Source organism: Meles meles, chromosome 16, assembly GCF_922984935.1.
Source record: "Meles meles chromosome 16, mMelMel3.1 paternal haplotype, whole genome shotgun sequence".
Taxonomy (NCBI): domain Eukaryota; kingdom Metazoa; phylum Chordata; class Mammalia; order Carnivora; family Mustelidae; genus Meles; species Meles meles.
In genome coordinates, this window is record NC_060081.1 from 20,621,969 (window position 1) to 20,637,154 (window position 15,186).

Below are 15,186 nucleotides of genomic sequence, written 5' to 3' on the forward strand. Positions count from 1 at the left end.
GTTGATTCCTTTTATGATGGACCTAGAAATCTGGAACTTGAAGAAAGGGAGCGAGGGGAGGGTGGTCATGAAACAGGTGAGAACACAAGGGACAGAGAGAAAACATGACAATTTAGAATTGCCTCCTCGTTCTAGTTCTAGTTTTGGAAGCAAATTATCTGGGAAGATAATTTAGAAAACTGGAAAAGTCTACCTACTTCTTCAGAGGGATATTTTTCTAATTAATTTGTGTAAAACATTTTATAGTCACAGAGGAAAGCCCATATAGCAGATTAAATTAACAACACACACATACCCCATGCACACTCATATGCAAACACACACAGAAACTGTGGGACACCAGGATCTCCTGATTTAAGTTATAGCACAAGTTTCCTGCTACATCAGACATTTAAATTTGGAGGTAAACTTTAGTGAAACATGTAAGATCTCAGTGGTTGCAGAAGGCTACTTTTAGCCTGTTAGCTTTTAGCTCAGTACAGAATAACACATCCAACTATAACCTCAATGCTATGGGCCCCATCAGAACAATGTAGTCATCATTTGGAACAAGATTTAAATATAAAGCTCTACTGTACTCTTTATACCTTAGATTTATCCCAATAGAAAACTGACAATAGGGACGCCTGGGTGGCTCAGTGGGTTAAATCCTCTGCCTTCGGCTCAGGTCATGATCCCAGCGTCCTGGGATCCAGCCCCACACTGGGCTCTCTGCTCCACAGGGAACCTGCTTCCTCCTCTCTTTCTCTGCCTGCCTCCCTGCCTACTTGTGGTCTTTGTCTGTCAAATAAATAAATAAAATCTTAAAAAAAAAAAAAGAAAACTAACAATAGAGTAATTAGCAAAGCAGTTCTGATTAATGCCATAAGCAGATAATGAAAGAAATACAAGTTTCACTTTTTATATTTCAAGTGTTTCATTAATCTAGCAGAAGTAGTCAGAATATCAGATGTTTTGGGAAGCTTAGTTTTAACAAATAGCTTTATTTGTCCCTGTCTGGAGATAGGAGATATAAAGAAAATTGTTAGTTTCTCAATATATCATAGCCTTTCTAAAGCTGTATGGAGTTGGATTTTTCTTCTTGGACAATTCATTTGTATTTGTTGCAAATATTTAAATGTTCCTTAGATACAGTGTCAATCTAAACTGATAGGAACTATTCCATAGGAAAGGGCTTAGGTGTTCTTTAACAAAGTGAAGAGGGGAACTGAGGGATGCCTTTTTCCCTTTTAAAGCCAAGAACTGAGTTGTGTTTATGTGATTAAGTGAGTTGGGTGTGAAGACCTTTGCCCCTGGTGTAATCAAGAAGGTTAAATGTTACTTGTTTATTTTAATTAAAAATTTGTATTTATTTTCTAATAGAAAGGAAATAACTAGGTATTCATTAAGTAAATTATTCTCTTCACATTCTGCCAGTTTCTTAGGGAACCAAGATCAAACAGGATGGCCTTACAAAAAAAGTTAGTCAAGTTGAAATCTTGTTTGTAATATTGATCCCTGGTATATCTCTCATCTTTTTTGGTCATGAAATAATAATAAAAGAAAATACCATTTGTGTTAGGGCCCTCCAGAGAAACAGAGCCAATAGAGTGTGTGTGTGTGCATACATATACCTACATACATATTTATACATATACATATATATAGTAAGAGTTTAGTATATACTAAGAATATATACATATATTCTCTGCATATATATATGCAAAAGTATACACAGTATCTATAAATATGTATATGAAGATATATATGTATATATGTATCTATATGAATATATATAAAATATGAAGGTATATATATATAGAGAGAGAGAGAAAGAGAGATTGAGATTGCAATTAAGAAATTGGATCCATGATTATGATGGCTGACAAGTCTAAAATCTGCAGGGCAGGCCAGTAGGCTGGAGACCCAGAGTAGACTTAATGCTGCAATCTGCCTGACTTTGAAGGAGGTCAGGAGGCAGAATTCTCTCTTCCTCAGGGACCTCAGTTGTTTTCTCTTAAAGCCTTTAACTGATTAGATGAGGCCCACCCACATTATGGAAAGTATCTGCATTACTCGAAATCTCTTGACCTAAGTGTTAATCCCCTCTAAAAGTATCTAAGGTACCTAAAAATAGCAACATCTAGAATGGTGTTTCACCAAATATCTGGGTATTGTGGTCTAGCCAAGTTGACACATACAATTGACCGTTACATAATGTAACATAGATCAGCCATAGTTCAGTTAAAAAAAGGTTAAAAAAAATTAACCATTACAACAGTAACATCATCCTCATTAGTGTCACCACCATCGTCATTATTTACTGTGTGCCAGGCCCTATTTTAAGTACTTTACACGTTTTAACTCACTGGATCCCTCGACACAGCCACATCAGATATGTACTCTTACTATAGCCGTTTTATAAATAATAGAATTGCATTGAGGTCAAGTAAGGTGCCCCCAGCTCTATAGCTCACCTAATTTCACTGTATACTTGTCTACTTTGCGTATGAAATTTCCTTGAAAACGGGGCTGGTACTATTCTTTTTTCTTCTCTCTCCTGGCATTTCCAACCTGGACATCACTGATTTTTATGCCTGTCCATCATGAGATACATTGTACTTTTCTCCTCTTTTCTTCCTGAATATAAATATTCATTCTAGAATGTTACTTTTTGGGTGTAGGAATGCATGAAATAGTCACAGATGTCCTGTATTAAACCTGAGTGTCTGAGGACAGCGTTGGCAAGGGATGATGCCACAGATTATACCCAGCTTGGACTGGGGTCTGGACTGAGGTCAGAGAATGCAGACAATAATTACTGAAAGAGGAAACTTCTTTTTAATGAAGGTCATTAGTACTTTAAAGAGTGTTCACCTTTCCAACAAGTGTATTCACACTTCACTAGTCCAGTAATTTCTCACTGAGGCCAGCATCTTTAAACCAAATGAATGCACCCTAATCCTTTCTTCCTTCCTCGGGACTTCGGAGTTTGAAGTTGGACTTTGTTCCTGAATATTGTATAACTTCTTACTGTCCTAAAAAAACAATTAGAAGATGAAGTTACAAGCTATAAACTGCAGCACACAGCCCCAAGTGGCATTTCCTCCTGTCTGTGTAGGAATGTATATGGATTTGACAGATAAAAAGAATGCCTTTTTTCTGTAATCTTCCTGTAGCTTCGTGGACATGGCCCTGAAACTCAGCTGGCTTTCTTGTCCCTGCAGTTCCTGGGTGGTCTGATTAGGGTAAAACCCATCATCAAAGCAGGCCAGGTGCTGACACTCAGCTTATGAAGCTGTCAGGAAAAGATCCTCTCGATTTCTTGGGAACTCCTGCCCGCACAGCACCACCAGGCCATAATAGCCCCGGTGCTTCAGGTGAGGGATTAGCTGAGCATCGTGTGGCTAGCTCTCATTAATCCTTCCGTACCAGCAAACCTAGATCCTCTAATTACTAGCCAGCTAATACCCAGTTCCGTTTCTCCGAGGGCTATAGTCTCTGAGGGACAGGAGGAAGAAGCAGAATGGGGGAAAAGAAACAAAAATGAAATACACGTGAATGTTGGGTTATATTTATTTTTCCTTTCAAGCATCTTGGAAAATTCCCTCTCTCTTCCTCTGTCTCACTCACTCTTACCATGGATACCTACCTACCTACCTACCTACCTTCCTACGTACATTCCTGCTCACCTACCTACCTAGGCTCCAAGATCAACCAATTAGTTTGGGAGGTTTTCCTCTTCTGATTTTGGAATGTAAATAATGGAGGGGTTTGGGTTTGGGTTTTGTTTGAATCCATGTTCTTCCCACCTCCTTCCATTTCTTTTGCTTCTGTTGACTGATGTATCATGTAGCTCCTGTGACTGAGGGTGCTTGCTGGGGTCACTTACCAGGAAGCATGTTTATTTGCAGCTGGTGGCATCAAGCAGAGGTTCTCAGTTCCCCCTTGCATGTTCGTCAGTTCTCCCCTAACATTCTTAAGTGGAATGGAAAATACTGAAATGGTTTCAAATTGTGGTGTATTCAGAATAGAGAAGTGGTGTTAGAATTTTAGGACAAACCATACGCCTTTGGATATGGGACTATTTGTAGAGTCCTGAAATACTCATGATGGGGCTAAGGTCTCAGGAAGTTCTCTGTTGTCATATGGAACATAATAAGATCATGATACTCAGCTCTGGCAGGTGGCCTGCCATCTCTGGGAATATTTGAACTTTTCAGTCTCTTTCTTTCTAAACTATACCCCTAGCGTGGTAAGAATATGTCCTCTCAGTAAGGTTCATGGTACTTTTTTATCCTCAGTACTTTATTATTTTAAAGAGGTCCCAGAAAGACAATAACTGTTTTCTGCTTCCCCATTTGAGTTATAAATTACTCAGTAACTATTTGTACAGTGAGTGAATGAATGATGACCCCAGATAACCTTTCTGGCTAAGTAGAGTAAGAATTTCTTCAGAAAGGAATACAGCCAGCGCCCAGTATGCAAAGGTCTGGGGTAACAGATAATTTCATGTCACAGTGGCAGTTTGTTGGTGGTGACAGTCCATGTGAACACCGCGTCAAGAGAAATTCCAAGTTGTCTCCATGGCTGAGGATAAAGGAAGGCCACATAAAGGGACACCGGGGTGGCTCAGTCAGTTAAGCATCTGCCCTTGGTTCGGGTCATGATCCCAGGGTACTGGGATCGAGTTCTACGTAGGGATCCTTGCTCCGTGAGGAGCCTGATTCTCCCTCTACCTGCCACTCTCCCTGCTTCTACGCTCTCTCTCTCTGTCTCTCATTCTGACAAATAAAATCCTTTAAAAAGTGCAGGGGGCGGTTAATCCAGCTTCTGCTAGGAGAAGCCAGGCTTCCCAGAGAATGTCTCTGAGAAAGTTACATGGAACAGGGGCATTTCACAGACTCCTAAAACTTCTCCCTTCTTAACTGCTTGTCAGTAAGAGAGCCTCAAAGAAGACATGGCTTCCAGAGAAGAGAACATGAAAAGGAAAAACCAACAGAGTGCTAAGAGTAAGTCAGTTGGATGCACTTAAACTGAACAAGGCCCTGGAGCAGCTATTTGGTCCCAGTTTTCTCAGTGATTTCATGGATGTAAGCCAGGGCTGTTAGCCCACACCGAACCAGAGGTAAAAGCATTCTTGTGGCGATTCACCAGCTACTCTAAAAATGCCACCGTTGGACAATCCATTTTGAATATTCAGTACAAAATGATTTTTCTCCAATGCTGAGGAAGAATCAGAAGCTGTGGTATGCTGTGTGTACAATTGGCGGGATGTGGCTGGAAGAGCGTTGCTATGACCTGTTACGAAACCATCATATGGCATCATTTGGGAAAGCCAGGCAGTGTATGAATATCATGGTTGGACTTTTTTTAAATTGGGCGGGCTGACTAATTTCCTGATTTTTCCTTCAGAGGGGCAAGTTTGCAACTTTGACAGAACATCTCCTAGGCATTCATTCTGTATTTTGCAAGCCCCAAACATTCGTGATGTTGGCTTTGAGTATGTGAATACGGAACTTCTCTGACATGGATTTGCCGAGTTTCTGATTTTCCTCTTGCCACTTATTTTTTTTTTTTTTAAGATTTCACTTATTTATTAGAGAGAGAGTGAGAGAGAGAGAGCATGCGAGGGGAGAAGGTCAAAGGGAGAAGCTTACTCCCCATGGAGCTGGGAGCCCGATGCAGGACTTGATCCTGGGACTCCAGGATCATGACCTGAGCTGAAGACAGTTGCTTAACCAACTGAGCCACCAAGGCTCCCCTCTCTTACCACTTATTAATATCCAGAAATTGATAAGTTGTCTTCATGGTGTATTCCTCTTACTAGTGCTCCTAATAGTGACAATACATTATCCACCAGCGGCAAACAGTGTTCTCTGTGTGGAGTGGCCCACCATGCCTCAGACTATAGGATGTGAGCATATCTTCTCTTACTACTACGTAGTCTCTTATTTGACGTGTACTTTACTTGTCTTAAGTGTGGCACAGAGGTACACAGTGTGCAGCCACTGAAACCAGGAGCTGAGATGTCAGAAGTGAATTATCTTTAGAAACTAAGATTGTTTCTTCTGAGGAAAACTATTATGTTCAAGTCCTTAATATTAGTCATCCTGAGCATACTGTTCAGGTGTCTTTTATGAGGGGATGTTCTTCTCAGCCACTGTCTTCTCTTCACTTCCAAGCATGACAAAATTCTAATCATTAGAAACCACATGATTCTGAATATATTATGTAAACAATGAAAAAAAAGGATGAGCTCTGTTTACAGCAGTTGCTCTTAAAAAAAAAAAAAGGCCACACATATGGGAGGTGACAGTGGACATTGGCCATTCCCTTGCTAAAGCTAAATATTGGGAAGCCTCCTTTTTTGAAACCTAAAAGTGCCAGAGTGTGAAGAGGCATGTGAAGAGATGCCTTTTGTCCCCTCCTGAATCCAGGACTAATTGGGAAATAGACACAAGTGACAGTCACATGTATGTCAGAATCTCAGCTGGTCAAGTGGATTACAGAGGGTGGCCTTCGATCTGTGTTTCTTCTCCCCAGAATTCAACATTCCAATCCCAGTAGTCTTGGAAAATGCTGGACACCTGCAGCTTCTCCTGAGAGGCAGGCTGTGCCTAGCTAAGCTTTCTGCATGGCAGGAGAGCAGAAAAAATGTACTGACATTGTGTGGTGACAGAATGCTAACTACTCTTATGGTGGTGAGCATAGCCTAATATATAGACTTGTCGAATCCATATGTTTTACACCTGAAACTAATATAACTTTCCAAGTATATCAACTGTAAATTTAAAAATGCACCATAAATTTAAAAATGCATCATTGTCATAGAAAGAGCCAAAATAACAGAGTGACCAAGGCATGTTGATCCTTCTCTCTTAAGCAGTGATAGGAAAATTCCCTCCAGCCCGGGGAGGGAGTCATGAGGGAGCAGGCTGAGTGAGGATGGACGTGCTTCTTCCCTTCTCAGGAATGGAGTGCAAGCTTCTTCCTTTTGGGGGCAGATGAGAAGAGGGAATATATCATATCTGTTCTAATACAAGTTGTCCAGAAAGTTTGCCTGGATCTGGCCTTTTGTTCTGTCTAGGTTCATTGCAGCCCTGACTGTCGGATTAAGGCCCGTGGTACACTTTGCCCCATCCCCAGGGTGGAAATCTGCAGGACATCCTTCTCTGTCCTTACCCTGCACCTCTACTTCCTGAGAGCTGATTTGCTTTGATTGTATTTAGCTGCCTGTGAGGCACTTAAGGACACCTGGATAGCACCTTTGTGGCCCTGTGTCACTGTGTTGTTTTAGAGAATTGCCTTTATAGTTCTTTATATGCTGGGTCACAGAGGAGTCTTCTCAGAAACTTCCAACTTCAGATCTTTGTGAAAACTCACATAAAATACTTACCTTCTAGACCTGCAGAAGCCCTGTTGATAGGTTAGTGTCAAATGCCAAACCATGGAACTGAAAGAGACCCCACACTTGATCCAGACAGCGCTATCTCCATCACCGTTGAGGGTATGTAGGGGCTATGCTGGAAAGAAGCTTCAGGAGTCCAACTTTTAATGGGGAGATGTCAGGCAAAAGTTCTGTTCTTCACCCACTCTCTTTTATACAGGGTCCCTTTCACTTCCTTGTGCTGTTGTTCTAAACCCATCTACGGGGATTCCTGGCTACCCAAGAGATGCTGGTTCTACCTCCCTAGGCTGGGAGCGCACAGTGGGTGTTTGTGCTGAGGAAGTCACAGGACCCAGGGAAGGTAGTCCTGCTCAGCCAGGGTTGGCACTAGAACTGAAGTCTGCTTCTCTCCTGGGGCTGCCTTATTGTTAAATACCTCCAGCCGTCTTTAGTTGTCTTTTCCCACCAACTCAGATCTTGTGTTTGAGAGTCTGTCTTCCAGATGCTTAACCTAAATACCACCACCTCTAGTTTAAGCTCGTTACTTTCTTGCTAGGTCCTCAAACTCATCTCAAGACTTTACTATTCTGAATGTTGTATTTTTCTGAAAAAGATCTCAGGTGAAATGCATCACTAATTGTATACAGCTCAGAATTTCATTTCATTATGCTCCTTTCTGGAAAGATAAATCTCTTTTAATTATGAACATACATATATTTATTATCTGACAAGCAAATCTAGTTTGCCTTTCAGTGAAATTACTTCATTGCAATGCAACTTCTAGGAGCTTATTTAACATCAATTAAAAAACCCCACATTATTGAAACTGTACATTAGGATCAGGAATAAAACAAGAAGATCTATGGAGCACTGTGGAAAAGTTAATTGGAAAATATGATTAACTGTGAAGTCCACGGGGTCCTCTGGAAAATGCTGACCTTGCTGCCTCTCTGTATAGCTTTTTAAACTCTGGGAGATACATTCTCAGATCCTAAGAGCATGGAACTAACATCAAAGAGCATTTTGTACCTGTCAGACACAGATTAATGCAAGATGCTGTCCCTGCCCACCTGGTTCCTGCAGGGTAGCTGGGCAGGCAGACAGTTTGTAAGGTGACGCAGGGTTCCAGTACAGCACTGCCCCAAGCAAGGAGAGTCAGCAGGGTTTGCCAGTGGGGCTGTGGGAGAGGCCACTGACACAGGGGACAGCTGTGGAGCAGAACAGTTCTCCTGGTGGTGGCTCTTACTTACCCCACATAACTGGAGGGTGCTCTACTTCCGAATCATGGTTTTTGTTTTTGTTTTTAATCAGCATAAAATCTGGAATGAAGAGAAGTGTCTTCTGAATGCTCTTTCTCCGTGAGAAAAATAAGCAGAGTGAGCTGTTTCATCTGTGCACTGACTGTAGTGCTAAATCAGGGAAGATAAATGAACCTCATCCTATCATTACCAGGACTGTGCTTTTGTATATCTTGTTCTTTGGCGTCCCCATGGACTGAAGAGAGCCCATGGCAAACCCTGCAATACAAATTATTTATACTTAAGTTTATATAAACGAAACAACAACAAAATTATCCCAGTGCTCTTTAACCAGTACTCCATGACTAATGGGGATTTGAAGTACTCACTGACGTGAAACAGGAAAAGAGCCCAACAGTGCTCTGCTAACACCTCATCGCCTCCTCAAAGCTGGAGTCCTTCTCAGTTTGTACCCAGAAGGGTCCTCTCTGCTTCTTGGCCATACAGATCTCTGGAAAAGGAACTATTGCATTTGGCTTCTCTTGGTGGCCAGAGTCTGAGTGCGACATGAGGCCAGCATGTAGCTTGCTAGTCTTAACATCTCAGCTAGTGCTGTGAGCTCACCAACTAGTCAATGGATATTACTCTTAGGTCCTGACTCTTCACACCCAGAGATAAGCTGACCAAAAATAATGAGATGGGGAGTATGCCATTATTTCTGTTTTATCATGTTGTTGATTTTGTTATAAAGCAAACTGATCCTAGGGTCATGAAAATCAATGCTTATTCTGTGTCTTAAAACTGTGAACCTTCTGTGATGTTGTGAAGGTTGAAAAAGCCAAGACTCACTCAGCGGCTTCAAACACTATTCTGTATGAATTTCAATTCTAAATCTTAAACTAGTGGTTGCTGGAACTTTAGTATTGTAAAAGCTTAGGCGAGTTACTAAGTCACCCCCAGAAGTGCTGTGGGAGCCATTATAAACGGACAGCTCTTGGGTCTCATTAAAGCCACAGGGAAATGGAATATGTCCTTGGGAACCATACATTGGAAAGTACCTGTATCTGAGCTTGTGTTTTGGGGCTAACTTCCTGGGTCCCGGGGGCAAACTTAACTTGTCAGCAGCTAATGCTTTAAAAAAATATAAAAGCCCTGTCTCACAGATCTGCATAGTAGGTACACACATTAATCAACACTTTTTTTTTTTTTAAAGATTTCATTTATTTATTTGATAGAGAGAGAGAGATCACAAGTAGGCAGAGAGGCAGGCAGAGAGAGAGGGGAAAGCAGGCTCCCCACGGAGCAGAGAGCCTGACGTGGGGCTCGATCCCAGGACCCTGAGATCATGACCTGAGCCGAAGGAAGAGGCTTAAACCACTGAGCCACCCAGGCGCCCCTTAATCAACACTTTTGAACCCCTGTCACTTCTGCCTTTGATCAGAAGCCTGGTTTGTCCCAGAGTGCCAAACTGTAGGAGTTGAGTGAAAGAGAAAGAGGGAGAGAGAGGGAGGGTTGGGTGGATAGGAGAGTAGCCTATATCACCTATCAGACAATTTTCTTCTCCCTTCTCAAAGCAAGTTCCTGGCACATTCAGATGGCTTCATGGTATCCATGGCTGGCGTCAGGGCCTAGTCTGCACTCTGTGACAGAGGGGACCAGCCTACAGTGATCACACTGAAGATCCACCTGGCAGTGCAAGCTCAGGTCACCTATAACTTCGTACTCACATCCCTGCAACATTGCCGGGCTCTTCCTGGGACCAGCTATTTGTTTAGTTCTGCTTGTCTGTCTTGTTAGATTGCAATCCTCAGAAAAGGAAGTATGACTTTTTATTTCACTTTCCACGTATAAACCTTCTCTTATCATTTCTTGGTGGGAAGGCATACAGTCTGGGTAAACCAAGCTTATCCTCTTGACCTCACCTGTGTACTGAACACTCTGAGCCTAGAGCCAACGGTTTCTTAAAGTTAAGAGAGATGCTAGTGTGCAGGTCTGTGGCAATCTCTATATAATCCAGAAAACACTTTATTTTAATATCCCGGGATATTCTGCCTTCCTGAATTTGAAACATGAAAAGAAGTCAGATGTTCATTTAAATAAAATAAAAATTCTAAATGCATGATAATGAATTTACCCCTGATTCTCCTTCACTGAACATGTCAAACTGTATTTTAAAATGAGGCTCATTCTTAGATATTTGTTGGCACCACAGCCTTTTCATTTGTTTGGAAATACTGTTTTCAGGCTCTTTTGGTTATGAAATGTTATACTCAAAGCATATTTATTTTAACATTTTTGAATTTCTTTTTACTTTATTATAGTATGGACTTAAATCAAGTAAGAGCAATGCAATGTGATGTCAGAAAATGCTTTGTTCCAAGAGAGCATTTTTCTGTAAAAAGATATGCTTTAAGGTAGTGTTTTCAGATGATTCATATGAGAAGTCCTAGGGAAGGAGAAACCAGATTTATTAAAAAAAAAAAATAACTGAGGTCAACATAAAATTAACATGAAACTACACTGGAGGAGGTAGGTGGTCAGACTTCATGATGAAATGAAGGAATATATGCTTTTTTCTTTTTGAATGGGGTTGATCCATGGGCTTAATTAATTTTTATTAATTATATAATTAATAATTATATATATTATATAATCTAATTGGTTGTGTTTTCTCTTAATAAAGTTTTACTTAATAAAGTTCTCTTACTTAATAAAGTTTTTACTGACATTTACCCATGCCATTTCTTAGATCATAGCCTGAAATGTATTAAACTGGTCTAAAATATTTTTTGTGCTTTTGTAAAAAGTAGCTTTAATATACAGCATCTAATCCAAGTCCCAAAAGTTTGGTTTCTGTGGCGTGTCTGTGATTTGTATTTAGACACTGCTGTACCAGGTGTTTTGTGACCAGCATTCTTATAGTTAGAGGCTATGGCAACTCCAAGAGAACTGATCTGAATGGACTCCACACTAATTTGACATGTCCCTTAGAGCCGGGGTGATGCAATTCTTTGTTCAAATGAATTGAGGTTGGGACCATCACAAACCACAGCAGTGGTATCGCCTTACCCAACAGATCTCCAAGGCCTGCCTGTGCAGAAAGTGTAACTCACTTTCTGGCTTTTGTCTGTGTCTCCTGTTGAAGACTGAGCAGTACCAGCCTTATTTACCTGAAGCGATATGGTAAAAAGAGTAACTCAATTTGGTTTATGTAGATACAGTTACTCAGCTTTTGAAGGAAGATTCTTTTATCATTGATAGCTTTCAAGTTCCACCTGATACTGGTGAACAAAGTCCAGCCTGTTCTTGTTATATAAATATAATTAGGTGATGATGTTCTGTGAAGATGACCTATAAATATCAGCCTCTACTTGCAAATATTTATAGGACAAAGAGCCTTTGGAAACTTATATTCAAGGAAGGATCTCTGACTTCATGTCGTGCATATTAAAAAGACTTACATAATGCTGTTTAACTACCATACTGAGGTTTTTGTGAAGTTATTTAGTCTTGAACTTTAATTTTCTTTCCCATATTAGTACATCTGTCCCACAATAGCTTTGTGGGCTCTGAAGCATGAAATAGCCTCCCACGTGCTCTGTGGTTTCTCAGTATACATTCATGGTTCTCTGATTAGGACACTTTAATATTTTTAAGGTTTAGAGCTCTGGAGGGGCTCTGGGGCTGGATTGCTTCTGGCTCATTTGGAGACCTTTGGAAAATTGTTTAATTATTCATCTCCTTCTAGCTTTTGACTTCTAAGCGAGCATCGCCTTGTATAAGTAGGGGCATGAGGAGAAGTTGAGAGATGAGAGATGCAACTTTCACCTCCTTTCCTTCAAGGAGACAGGGTTCCACTCTCAAGAGAATTCCAGTATCAACTTACACATCAGCTTCTACCCTGAGCCTTTGTGAGACCATGGGAGCTGCTAGGAGACATAGCAGAAATTAACCAGGGTTAGCATATGGGCTGTAATGCTTTTGTTTAGATTACTTGGAGATGTACATTAGTGGGCAAAATTCTGATTGGTTTGACTTCAGAAATTTTATTTTTAATTGTTGATTTATTAATATGTGCAGAGGAAAGAAAGCAAGTTCCTAGAAAGAGATCAATTGGAAGCTTTATTAAGTGTGTATGGTGTTTTTGAAGCAAGTTGTTGAGTAATAAAAGCATAGATCATTTCTGATCCCCTGAAGCCCTGGAGACGCATCGGGCTTGTCCCTTCATCCAGGTGCTATGTGTTTGAAGCACTTTGCACCTCCAGTGGAGCCATCAGATTCAAAGTTGGGGTATGAGATAAAACTGCACTTAATCAAAACTGTCCTTGAGATGCCCTACATCTCCCACAAAGAACAGTTGATACCTGTTCTTTTTTTTTTTTTAAAGATTTATTTATTTATTTGACAGACAGAGATTACAAGTAGGCAGAGAGGCAGGCAGAGAGAGAGGAGGAAGCAGGCTCCCTGCCGAGCAGAGAGCCCGATGTGGGGCTCGATCCCAGAACCCTGGGATCCTGACCTGAGCCGAAGGCAGAGGCATTAACCCACTGAGCCACCCAGGCGCCCCAGTTGATACCTGTTCTAATGTAGCCAGTCCTCTGTCTGTTAGTGTATAAATTAACAATGTGTGAAGTGGGTGGTTTGGTTTTAGAGATTTTACTGTATGGAAACTTATGTATCTTTAAATAATAGAACGAACTCAGTAGGAAAGTGACAAGCATCAAGAACTCGCACCTGAACATGGAGCAACATGTCTCCGGCTCTGCCTGCAGATGCCCTTGGGCTTATGTGCTTCTCGTAGAGAGTGGCAGGTGGACTCAGAAGTGCGCTTTCAGTCCCTTTTGTGCTCTTGTACCCGTGTGTTCGCACTTTGCTGTCTTGCTCTCACTAGCTGTGTTTCTTCTCTAGGCATACATGCTGGGGGTCTGGTCTTGTGCTTATTGGTCGATGTCATGACCACCACCCCCTGGCAGGTTACTCAATGAGGCCTGAGGACTGTGAATCATTGATTCTTATATCCTCAGCTCCTCATACAGTTGAACTGGGGCTCAATAAGTGTTTATTGAATGTATGAATGACAACTTCATCTTCCTCTGAGCAGCCCCTGCAGATATATTTTTTTTCAGGTTGTCTTTGTTTTTATTTTATTTTGTTTTAGTTTAGTTCAATTCCAATGTAGTTAACATGCAGTGTTATATTAGTTTCAGGTGTACAATATAGTGATTCATTTCCATAAATTATCCAGCCTTTGCGGATATTAATTAAACAACTGCATGGTTGCCTATAGCATAAAAGGGACATCATCCGTTCCTGATCCATAGTTGTGAGACCTAGTCCCTCATAATAAAGCAGCTCCCTGGGAATGGAAGCTCAGCTTAAGGGCCTTGGAATGATATATGCCGTTTGCTGTGTGTCTTCTGTGTGCTCAGCTGATATCAGGGTCTGAGGTTTCCAGTCCTGTTCTGTGTGTGCCCTCCACTCTGCCCTCCTCCACCTGTGCTTGGCCTCTGAGCTGCTCAGGCTGCCAGGACAGCCTCACACTCTGGGCCCCTGAAGAAGCAGAGAAAGGAAGCTGAACATAGTGGAAGCTGGGAGTTCAGCATGCTGTCTTTCTTCATTTTTCCTTGTCTTCTCATCTGCCTGAGACTAAATGTAGGTAATCCATTCTGTAAACTGGGGTTGAATACCGACTATGTACTGGGAGCCATGGTCTGTCAAGAACAAGCACATTAATGTGTGGTCCTGGACCTCAAGGAGACACAAAGCAACAGACGTAAACTCCTCGATCATGCTCTGGGCTAGTGAGAATCACTGGTTTGTGTTTATCTAAATTAATAAACATATTTTGTAGGAAAATATTCTCATTGGGCTTGAAAAGAAATAGAGATTGGTCACCCATGCCAAGCCGGAAGTAAATTTGAATCAATATGAGCACAAAAGGAAAGAAAATTTGTAACAACAATAATATTAATAATAAAAGCCTTAGTCATTTGCTTTGATGGTTTAGTTCTAAAATAGAAATTCCCTTTTGGAGTCTGTGGACGTGGGAAAATTAAGTTGATGAAGTAGCGTTTTGGGTTTTATATGTCAGTTTAATAGTTTCTAAATCTGAAACATAGCATGTGATAGAGTGACCTCCTGTTGTTGCTATTTTTGCCAGATTAATGGTGAAGTGTACAGCAATAAGCAAATGTAAAGTGAAGTTTGAATTTGTTACATAATATTGCAGACCGAGGAGTGGGGATAGTAATTAAAGAAGGATATTCACTACTTCACCTTCCTGTTAATGATAGTCTTCTTACATATCCCAAACTTAAATGAAAAGGTCAGAAATTCAGCTCTTATTTTTTGAGTACTACCATCATTAGATGTAAAGTATAGATCATAGCAGGATCAAATAAGAACTATAATAGAGTTGCAAGTTGGGATGTGAGTAGGAAGCTTGATTTCTTTGGGAACACCAGGGAAGCAACTCAAAGGAAATGTTACCCAAATAGAACCTTAAAGAATATTTAAGATTTGTGCTAGCTGAAGGGGGAGGAATTGTATTGTTTTCTGTATGTGTTGTTTGTTGTGTTT

The 15,186-nt window shown here is 40.9% G+C and overlaps 1 protein-coding gene and 1 pseudogene across 9 annotated transcripts in view; both read left to right on the forward strand.

Moving 5' to 3' along the window:
• Positions 1-15,186, forward strand: part of AFF3 (AF4/FMR2 family member 3) — a 568,940-nt gene that overhangs the window by 194,944 nt on the left and 358,810 nt on the right. The window lies entirely within an intron of this gene.
• On the forward strand, positions 4,919-6,032 carry LOC123927022 (annotated as a pseudogene).